The 11,370-nt window shown below is 41.4% G+C and overlaps 1 long non-coding RNA gene across 6 annotated transcripts in view; it reads left to right on the top strand.

The window, feature by feature from the left end:
* Positions 1 to 535: 535 nt before the first annotated feature.
* The window catches only part of LOC147374561 (uncharacterized), a 186,098-nt gene continuing 175,263 nt past the window's right edge, over positions 536 to 11,370 (top strand). For 2 of the 6 annotated variants that reach the window (XR_015162888.1, XR_015162891.1), the window contains exon 1: positions 563 to 696. This is a non-coding gene — a long non-coding RNA (uncharacterized LOC147374561). Of the gene's footprint in view, positions 697 to 11,370 lie in introns of all 6 variants that reach the window. The other 4 variants (XR_015162887.1, XR_015162890.1, XR_015162889.1 and 1 more) reach the window with 4 other exon arrangements.

Here is an 11,370-nt window from a genome sequence, read left to right as displayed (position 1 = left end):
TTCAATTCAAAAGTTTCAGTGTTTTTTTTGGTTTTGTTTTTTTGTGGGAACCTGGTTCCCCAACTAGGGATCAATCTGTGCCTTCCTACGGTGGAAGCTCAAAGCCCTAACCACTGGACCACCAGGGAATTCCCAGTTTCAAAATTTTTAAAGTTTATTGCCCACACTGTCTCTGTCTCATCCAAGTTCTTATTTCTTTTAGTTTCTTTTAGCTTTCCTCTCTATTTCTTTTCTATTTTTCTAAACAGATTTTAGCAAATCTTGGCAATTGTCTTATGTTTAAGGCATACCATGAAAAATGGATCAAGAAGGCAGACCCTGTACATGGGTAGGTATGAGCTGGCCACCCAAGATGGCTGTTCTCTTGCTCTCTGCCAGTCCCTTCTTCTACCAGTACCCACTTAGCCTACACCCTACTCACCTGACTGACCTTCCTACATACTTGCCTCAGCCCTAGCTAATGACTGTTCTGACCTTTAGATCAGAGCATCGCCACCTGATAGCCTATTTAAGGGGCGGTAAGGGGCGGCGGGCCTCCACTAGTTTCCCTGGTAACCAAGGAGCCAACCAGATAGCAATTCCCCCTACAAGTGGTACCTTCCCCCTCCCGGCGGGACCGACGCCTGCTGCTGGGTCCTGCCCACAGGCCTCTGCCGCGCACTGTGAGGTGTCCCTCCAGGACCTTGCTTCAGACGTGTAAGTTTGACCTCTCTGTCACCGACTCCAGGCTGTTTCTTTGGTCTCAAAGCTGGGCAGGGACTGGGCTCGCAGGCCTGTGGGATGCAGCCCAACAATTGACCGCACAGCCAGGAGACCAAGGAAGCTGCTGTGAGCGCTGGGGACGTTCAGGAAAGGGAAGTTGTGGGGGCCCTGCACTAACACCTGGGGCTTGAAGGTTGTGTGTGTGGAGTGGGTGAGGGACCTGAGGACGACCACCTACTGATGTGGGCCCGATGATAGCTGTCCTTGATGAAAGGAGACCACCCAGAGAGTACAGAGGACTCAGACACCCTCAGGCTGTTGCAGAGATGTGGCCGCCATTACAGTGGGAAAAAGTGGCCACAGGTGTGGTCTGGTTGCTGCTTTTTATATTAGGACCGCTGGTGCTGAGCTCACAGACCAAGTGAAGCTTGAATGCTGATCATGTTCCTCAGAAAGTAAGGTGTGGGAATGGGAGGGAATGATATGTACTATTGTCTATTACTGTTATTTGTTAAACTGAATTGGTGATTTAGAAATGGAAAAAAGAAAATCCCTGAAAAATGACCAAGATGGGAATCTTGACTTTCTAAGACTGATTTCTGTATATGCCATGAGAGGAAATGAGCTTTCTGAAAGGAATTGGTATTTCTTTTCTTGTGTTTTTGAGATGTAAATCATCTGCTTGGGATCTCAGGGACTTTATCAGAGAAAGGAAAAGAGACTTATTTATTTATGGATTACAGTTTTACAATGTGTTAGTTTCTGGTATATAGTATATGTGTATTATATATATTCTTTTTAATATTATTTTTCTTTTATAATTTACTTTAAGATATTGAATATAATTTTCTGTGGTATACCATCAGTTCAGTTCAGTCACTCAGTCATGTCCGACTCCTTGCGACCCCATGAACTGCAGCACACCAGGCCGCCCTGTCCATCAACAACTCCCAGAGTTTACCCAAACTCATGTCCATTGAGGTGGTGATACCATCCAACCATCTCATCCTCTGTCGTCCCCTTCTCCTCCTACCCTCAATCTTTCTCAGCATCAGGGTCCTTTCCAGTGAGTCAGCTCTTCGCATCAGGTGGCCAAAGTATTGGAGTTTCAGCTTCAACATCACTCCTTCCAATGAACACCCAGGACTGGTCCCCTTTAGGATGGACTGGTTGGATCTCCTTGCAGTCCAAGGGACTCTCAAGAGTCTTCTCCAACACCGCAGTTCAAAAGCATCAATTCTTCAGCGCTCAGCTTTCTTCACAGTCCAACTCTCACATCCATACATGACCACTGGAAAAACCATAGCCTTGACTAAATGGACTTTGTTGGCAAAGTAATGTCTCTGCTTTTTAATATGCTGTCTAGGTTGGTCATAACTTTCCTTCCAAGGAGTAAGCGTCTTTTAATTTCATGGCTGCAGTTATCATCTGCAGTGATTTTTGGAGCCCCCTAAAAATAAGTCAGCCACTGTTTCCCCATCTATTTGCCATGAAGTCATGGGACTGGATGCCACGATCTTAATTTTCTTAATGTTGAGCTTTAAGCCAGAATCTTGCTATTTATCCATATTCTATATAATAGAGTGTATGTGTGAATTTCAAGATCTTAATTTATTCCTCTCCTCAAGTTTCCCCTTTGATAGCCATAAATTTGTTTTCAAAGTCTGTGAGTATTTGTTTTACAAATTAAGTATATTTTTATAATTTTTAAGTTTCTGCATATAAGCAGTATCATATGATATTTGTCTTTCTTTGGCTTAGTATGATCTCTAGTTCCATCTATGTTGTGGCAAATGGTATCATTTCATTCTATTTTTATGACTAATATTGAATATATGTCCCACATCTTCTTTATCCATTTATTTGTCAGTGGATATTTAGGTTGCTTCCATGTCTTGGCTACTGTCAATAGTGCTGCTATGAACATTGAGGTGCATATATCTTTTCAAATTAGAGTTTTCTTGGCATATGTGCCTGGGAGTGATATTGTTGAATCATATGACAACTGTACTTTTAGTTTATTAAAGAACTTCCATACTGTTTTTCTGGAGAAGGCAGTGGCAACCCACTCCAGTACTCTTGCCTGGAAAATCCCATGGACAGAGGAGCCTGGTAGGCTGCAGTCCATGGGGTTGCTAAGAGTCAGACATGACTTCACTTTAACTTTTCACTTCCGTGCATTGGAGAAGGAAATGGCAACCCACTCCAGTGTTCTTGCCTGGAGAATCCCAGGGACAGGGGAGCCTGGTGGGCCGCCGTCTATGGGGTCGCACAGAGTCAGACACGACTGAAGTGACGCAGCAGCAGCAGCAGCAGCATACTGTTTTCCATGGTAACTGCATCAATTTACATTCCCACCAACCTGGTAGGAGGGTTTGCTTTTCTTCACACCTTCTCTAGCATTAATTATTTGTAGATTTTTTAATGAAGGCCATAAAAGAGGATTTTGTAAACTCTAGTGGGAAAACTGGGAGATCTGTGTTGACTGTGTATGTGTACCTTACAGTATACATTATAAATATAATGTTTCTCTACCTCCGAGTGGCATGGCCAAGATCATTAGGCATAGAAGCAGCAAGTGACTTCAAGTTAGTCACTAGGGGCGAAAGAACTTTTAATACCATTCAGTTATTAATGGTATTAATAAGTGACTGGGATAACATTTTTAAATAGTATAATTGCTTTACACTGTTGTATTTAAGTTTCTACTGGACAACAACGTGAATCAGCTATAAGTATATATATATATTCCCTCCCTCTTGTGGGTTAACATTGTTGAAGCCTTATGACTTCAGGCGGTACTCACTTTGATTTTGGAGGGGTGCTTTTCATTTCTTTCTTACTCATTCACGTCTTTTACTAAATATTGAGGCAAAAGGCAGGAATGAGCTATTAAACTGGAATAGCACCATGAAAAGAAGAAGATGGAGAAGAATGAGTTGGTTTTTCAGTTCAGTTCAGTCACTCAGTCATGTCTGACTCTTTGCGACCCCATGGACCACAGCACGCCAAGCCTTGCTGTCCATCACCAACTCCCAGAGTTTACCCAAACTCACGTCCATTGAGTTGGTGATGCCATCCAACCATCTCATCCTCTGTCATCCCCTTCTCCTCCTGCCTTCAATCTTTCCCAGCATCAGGGTCTTTTCAAATGAGTCAGCTCTTCACATCAGGTGGCCAAAGTATTAGAGTTTCAGCTTCAACATCATGATGTCCTTCCAATGAATACTGAGGATTGATTTCCTTTAGGATGCACTGGTTGGATCTCCCTGCCGTCCAAGAGACTCTCAAGAGTCTTCTCCAACACCGCAGTTCTAAAGCATCAGTTCTTTGGTGCTCAGCTTTATAGTCCAACTCTCACACCCATACATGACGACTGGAAAAACCATAGCCTTGACTAGACGGACCTTTGTTGACAAAGTAATGTCTCTGCTTTTTAGTATGCTGTCTAGGTTGGTCATAACTTTCCTTGCAAGAAGTAAGCGTCTTTTAATTTCATGGCTGCAGTCACCATCTGCAGTGATTTTGGAGCCCAAAAAAATAAAGTCAGCCACTGTTTCCCCATCTATTTACCATGAAGTGATGGGACCGGATGCCATGATCTTAGTTTCCTGAATGTTGAGCTTTAAGCCAACTTTTTCACTCTCCTCTTTCACTTTCATCAAGAGGCTCTTTAGTTCTTCTTCACTTTCTGCCATTAGGGTGGTGTCATCTGCATATCTGAGGTTATTGATATTTCTCCCCGCAATGTTGATTCCAGCATGTGCTTCTTCCAGCCCAGCGTTTCTTATGATGTACTCTGCATATAAGTTAAATAAGCAGGGTGACAATATACAGCCTTGATGTACTCCTTTTCCTATTTGGAACCAGTCTGTTGTTCCATGTCGAGTTCTAACTGTTGCTTCCTGACCTGCATAGAGATTTCTCAAGAGGCAGGTCAGGTAGTCTGGTATTCCCATCTCTTTCAGAATTTTCCACTGTTTATTGTGATCCACACAGTCAAAGGCTTTGGCATAGTCAATGAAGCAGAAATAGATCTTTTCCTGGAACTCTTGCTTTTTCTATGATCCAGCAGATGTTGGCAATTTGATCTCTGGTTCCTCTGCCTTTTCTAAAACCAGCTTGAACATCAGGAAGTTCACAGTTCACATATTGCTGAAGCCTGGTTTGGAGAATTTTGAGCATTACTTCACTAACGTGTGAGATGAGTGGAATTGTGCAGTAGTTTGAGCATTCTTTGGCATTGCCTTTCTTTGGGATTGGAATGAAAACTGACCTTTTCAAGTCCTGTGGCCACTGCTGAGTTTTCCAAATTTGCTGGCATATTGAGTGCAGCACTTTCACAGCATCACCTTTCAGGATTTGAAATAGCTCAACTGGAATTCCATCACCTCCACTAGCTTTGTTCGTAGTGATGCTTCCTAAGGCCCACTTGACTTCACATTCCAGGATGTCTGGCTCTACGTGATCTATCACAGCATTGTGATCATCTGGGTTGGTTTTGGGGACCCACAAATGCCCAATTTTTCTGAATGAGGAAAAACTTGTATAGTAATAGCAATCATGATGGTTAACTTTATGTATCAACTTGACTAGGCCAGTGTGCTTAAATATTTGGTCAAAAATTACTCTGGATAAAAGTTACATCTAAATCAGTTGATTCTGAGGGAAGCAGATTGCCTTCCATCGGGTGAGTGACTGTCATCCAGTCAGTTGAAGGCCTGAACTAAAACAAGGGCTAACCTCCCCTGGCAAGAGGGAATTCTTCAGCAAACAGCCTGTCCTGAGTCTTCAGCCTCATAGCCTTTCAGACTTAACCGTACAATCAGCTCATGGCTTGGTGTTCAGCCTTTCAGTCCACTATGCAGATAGTTGGACTTGCTGGACTTCACAATTGCATGGGCTATTTCCTTAAAATAAATGTCTTCCTATATATATACACACAGCTTATAGGGTCAGTTTCTCTGGACAGCTCTGATTAAGACAGTAATGAAAGAAAGGTAACAGAGGAAATTAGCAATAAGAGACTATTAGCAATTTTTAAGTGGAAGAATGATAAGATTGGAGTCATGTTTCAGGAAAATGAATTGTGGTGAGATGTAAATTGCATGGAGGGATGAAGCACAGTAGAGAAACATGTGGAGGGGGATGTAATAGAGGTTAATAAGTATTTGAGGACATGAGTGGCACTGTAATAAAGAGACAGCATAGATAATGAGAAAACATAGGTGGTGACGCTTCAGATTCTGGAAACAGACTGATCACAATTTGAAACCCCAGCTTTTTCCTTTCCTATTTGTTTGAACTCAAATAAGTTCCAGAAAAGCTTTCATTATCCGTAAAATATAAGTAATTGTATCTATTTCCTAGAGCCATTGGAAGATTCGAATAAAGGCATAAATACTCCTGTAATGTGTAACACAGATTCTGTGTTTCTTGTATAGTAACCACTGAACAAATACTAGTTTCGGATACCCATCTCCCACATACACAGGACAGCTAGCACATATATGGAGAGTTAGCCACATGAGAGCTAGCTTATTTATGTGTATACACACATATGCTGGCTCTACATATATATGCTAGCTATCATGCATATATACATGCGTGTGCATATATATAAAATGTGTATAAAGTACGTGGCACAAAAGCAGCAGTTCAGATAAGTTAAAGGGAGGAGGGGGATTCAAGCTTCTGTGACTTGAAAAAAAAATGGTACTGTTAACAGGAATAGCAAAATCAAAAGCCGTAGCTCTTTTGAGGTAAGAGACAAGAAAGGATAATAAACTCATTTATTTTGGAACATGTTAAAATTCATTTACTAAATGAGACCTGAGGAAAATCTAAGTGGTTAGAAGTGAAAGTTTAATAATATGTAATAAAGCAGTTGGAGAAAAGCAATATCTTAATTCCAAAATAACTGGAATGAAACTGAAGATTTTAATTTATTCACTATGTATATTTCTATTAAGATAATATTAAGAAAGTTTTAATGAAATGGGAAAATGCTATATTATAGCCATTTCTTTCAATATATATATTAATTAAAATATAGTCAATTCCATGGTATAAAATTATAATTCATTAATTTTGTTTGCATTCCAGTAATCTTACAGATGAACCTCTGCCTTTTAAAAGTGGGTGCATGTGTCAGATGCCAAGTACTATGCTTTATTAGCACTGATATTTGAAAATGAGAAATCATGGTCAGATGTACATACATATGACTGGTATTGATTACCTACTACATGTCAGGCTCTGTGCTGTAGTTACTTCTTCCTCAGAATATCCCTACTGGTTTGGACTTTATTCTCTAATCTATGGATGATGCTCTCTTTCCTTTGAGGACACAAAGCTAATAAGAATACAGTTTAATCCGAACCCAAATTTGATTTTACAGCACTTAGATGTGTGGACTGGTTACCGGAAAGCCTTTTTTTTTTTTTTTAACCCAGTGGTTATCAAAATTAAACCTTTTTATTGGTCAGAAAAGCTTCAAAAGCTTTCTGTGGCAAAAGGTTTTCTATGCCTTTTGGATTCTGCTCAATCACAGAGGAAGTTGTAATAAAAGTTCTCATGGTAAGACACTTATTTCACTTTAGCTACTGTCTCCTCCCACCTTCTATAAAAAGTTTATGTACCACACAGACTATAAAGAACACAACTGAAGGCAGACTCACAGGATAGGGCTGAGGCAATCTGTGCTCTGCACACACTCTTCCTCTACACATTTGGAGGAAAGCACAATAAGACTTTCCAGACATCTGTTTTTGAGGTTAACAAAAACCGAAAACATCAACAAGACTCAAATAGCTTTAAAATCTTTAACACACTCTGCCATGTTGGAAACTACCTGTCAAAACACATTCTCTCAAAGCAACCTATTCCTCTTTCATATTTTATTTGTAAAATTATTCTATTATCCATTAGCCTAGCACCAAATCCATTTACTGTATCTGGGGATACTTTTTAAAGTAACATTGTAAATTGACATATCCTGTGTATTTATTGCTCCTTCCCATTTTCAAGCTCTGACGAAGCCCAGGGCCAAGGCCTTTGAAGACAGTCTAGAATCCTGCAACCAAAGGGAACATGTCAGGAAATGGGCTTCCCGAGGAGGCGAAGCTGCTAGCTGCTCTGTAGCTAGGCCACAGCCTGGCTAATGGGCAGCAGGCAAGTGACCACTTAGAAAAAGTACTGTAACAGGTGACCAAAAAGGTGACTGGAACTAGAACCCACTTTGTTCTTATTCCATGAGCACTCATAGGTCAATCCATTTTTTTCTTACAGGTGGATTGATAGGGATTTCACCTAAATCCTTAAACCCATTTCATACCATGCTGCTGCTGCTAAGTCACTTCAGTCATGTCTGACTCTGTGCGAACCCACAGACGGCAGCCCACCAGGCTCCTCTGTCCCTGGGGTTCTCCAGGCAAGAATACTGAAGTGGGTTGCCATTTCCTTCTCCAATGCATGCATGCATGCTAAGTCGCTTTAGTCATGTCCGACTCTGTGCGACCCTATGGACAGCAGCTCACCAGGCTCTGTCCACGGGATTCTCTAGGCAAGAATACTGGAGTGGGTTGCCATTTCCTTCTCCATTTCATACCATAAAAATACCAAAATAAATATTGAAAAATAACAGCACAAGCACAAACTTTTGAAATACTCATTAAGTAAGTAAAATCAAACAGAATATAAAAACCACTTTGTTAATGTCCCCTGTGGTTAATCACCCTATATGAATAGAAAGGGCAAACAATCTTACAAGGCAAATCCAGTAAGTTGGAAATATTTTATTCTTTTAGAATTAGTAAACCTTCTTTTGGTAACCACTTGTCTTTGCACCAGGATCAAAATTAGATTCACCTTAAATTTATTATTTATTAAACTATGAAAACCTTTGCATTAGTAAAGCTAAAGGCAGGACTGCCCCTAATGTTTGCAGGGCCTGAGGCTTGCACTAGGCATGTCTGAGAATTTTAAAGTTATATATCAGACTATGGGGCTTCCCTGGTGGCTCAGTGGTAAAGAATCCACCTGCCAGTGTAGGAGATACAGGAGACAAGGGTTTGATCCCTGGATTGGGAAGATCCCCTGGAGAAGGAAGTGGTAACCCACTCCAGTGTTCTTGCCTGGAGAATCCCATGGACAGAGAAGCCTGGCAGGCTACACAGTCCATGGATTCACAAAGATTGGGATATGACTGAGTGACTGAGAACATACACATATATCAGGCTATAGTCATGATCATTCCAGGTTCCCACTAAGGCCCTTAGAACCTGCTTTTGCACTTTCCCCGCAGCTGAAGTGCAAGAGGTGTTGATCTCCCAGGCTGCATCAATCCCTGTAAACCCCAGTAGCCACCTGGATCTGTTGACACAGGGCAAGGCAGAAGCCGGTCCAGTACCCAGGATGCCCGGGCAGTCACTGGAATTACCCAAGCCTAAAGCAGTTCTGACCTGGTAAAGTTCCCCCAGTGCCAGGATGGCAAGATCTCCTCCCACTCTCTTACTTTTCTAGCTCAGAATTTCCTGGCAGTTCTAAGCACTTCCCAAAGCTGTATTACCCCAGGACGGGGAGGGATGGTGTTTAGTTGTTTGGAGCATCCAGTCTGACTCAACACCTACTTGCAGTGATTTGAGTCAACCGGCTTAAATAGAAGCAGCTCCATTCCCTGACTCCCAGGGAAGAAACCGTGATTTTTCTCCACTCGTGTGACTCACTCTCAAGACACACATCCTGTGTGTGTATGTGTGAGGCGGAGGGGCGGGGGGTGTCCCATACATTCCTCCCAAATAATGTTATTGGTGCAATTAGTTATTGAACTTTGGAAAACCTTCCTTAAAAGATCAGAAAGAAAAAAAATTGTATTTTGGTATTTGAGAAATGTGTTGATTCCCCTATAGCATGAGACCTAGCCCTGGAGCCTTTGAAGGCAGGACTTGCTCAGAAGAGAGAGATCTTCTTCATGCACTTTAATGTCCTCTTCATTGCTTTTCTCCAGTGTCTAGTAATTCAACCACATCTGCCAGAAAAACTAATTGCCTTATAGTCATTGTGTGACAGTTACAGTGTTACTTATGATAACAGTGTTTGGTATCAAAACTTTCAGATCTTTAAAGGTATAGTATCTCATATCTCATCACATTCTTATGGGTAGATTGCATTTCAGTAGGACCAAAACTTGCCACTGAGGACCCTTCTTCCAGCAGAGATGCACCCTTCTGCACCCCATGTGGTTCTTGGGGCATGGTCACTCCAGGGGCCTTACCCAGGATCTGGTTTCTGGGTCCTGGGGCCATGATTTAGGATTGGACAATCTGAGTGTCTCCTGCCCTGGCAACATGACCGGTGGCAAACGGGGCTATTCAGAGTCCAGAAGTGCTGACAGATGTTGGGAAGAGTATGTTCTTTTTCTCAGGAATCCAGAGCATGTTGGATTAGGGCTGTCTGTAGTCATCTTGGTGCCTCATGAAAAAAGCCTCTGAAATTGAAGTCAAACAGAAGGAGAGATGAGAGAGAGAGAGTCCTCAGGATGGTGTTTAGATCCCTGAATCTAGTTGTGCCTCTTGGAAAAGCCAATACATATTTTTATTTGGTTTATTTTGAACTAGTTTGAGTTGGAGTTGTCACTTGTAACACAAAGCCAACTGAATAACAGAATTTCTGAAAGCAACAATTGATTCTGATCCCAGGCAAATCCGCCCAGATGTTTTACAACCACATCATTTAAAAAACTAAACCTATCTGTTTATCTCCCTCTTGACAAATCTGCCTTTCCTACTGTATTCCAAAACCTCTGACCAAAAGATATCACTCCCCTTGAAGTTCCATCTCCGTAAGTACTGCCACACTTTGTCCTGAATATTCGTGAATCCATCTTCTCTTCTATTGTCGCTGTTTATTCCATAATTTTTATTTTTATTTTTTTGCTGATCTGTTGGAAGAACCTTTTTCTAACTGGTTTTCTGTACCTCGTTTTGCCCCCTTGCACACTGTATTTGATCTTGTTGCCAGAGTGAGATTTGTGACAAGTACTTTTAATGATGTGACCCCTGTGTTCCATCCCACCCCTGCAATGCTCTCTCTCAATTGCTCATCATTGCCTGAAAGGTAAAGCTCAAATACCTTAACACTGGTTAGCTAGCTCCTTTATAATCTGGCTGAAGCCTGAACATTTCTAAGCTGGCCTCCTGCCACTGCCTCACAAATAATCTGCGGTTCATCCATAATAAATTGCTCCAGTTCCTTGGGCAGTCATTTGTTTGCACATACTGTTTCTCCTTTATCTGAGAAGGCCTTTATATTTGTTCTCAGCAGAAAATTAATATGTGCTTTTCTAGACTCAATCAAACCTTGCTTCCTTCTAGTAAATGTAATCTTTCAAGGATCTGTACAGAATGGAAAGTCCAAATCAGTCTACTTCTTAAGCTTAGGGTTTTGTTTGTATCCATTATTCTTAAATTCACTTAGAGAATCTGTGAGGTATGATCATAGAGGAATGGGAAATAGTAGAATGGATCTTAGAACTTTGCTGTGAAGCGGCCATGGTTATTATCTGCTGTTACAGAAGCCAAGGCAAATGTAAATTTTTAGTTCTTTTGATTCTGTACTGTTTGGTTGGCTTAGTGTATCCACGGGTCACACACTTATAGTCCTGTAATA

The sequence above is a fragment of the Bos grunniens genome, chromosome 4 (assembly GCF_055505025.1).
Source record: "Bos grunniens cultivar Pamir isolate PY7600 chromosome 4, Bosgru_T2T1.0, whole genome shotgun sequence".
NCBI classification, from domain to species: domain Eukaryota; kingdom Metazoa; phylum Chordata; class Mammalia; order Artiodactyla; family Bovidae; genus Bos; species Bos grunniens.
Note: the sequence above shows the minus strand (reverse complement) of the source record. Positions and strands in the feature narration are given on the sequence as shown.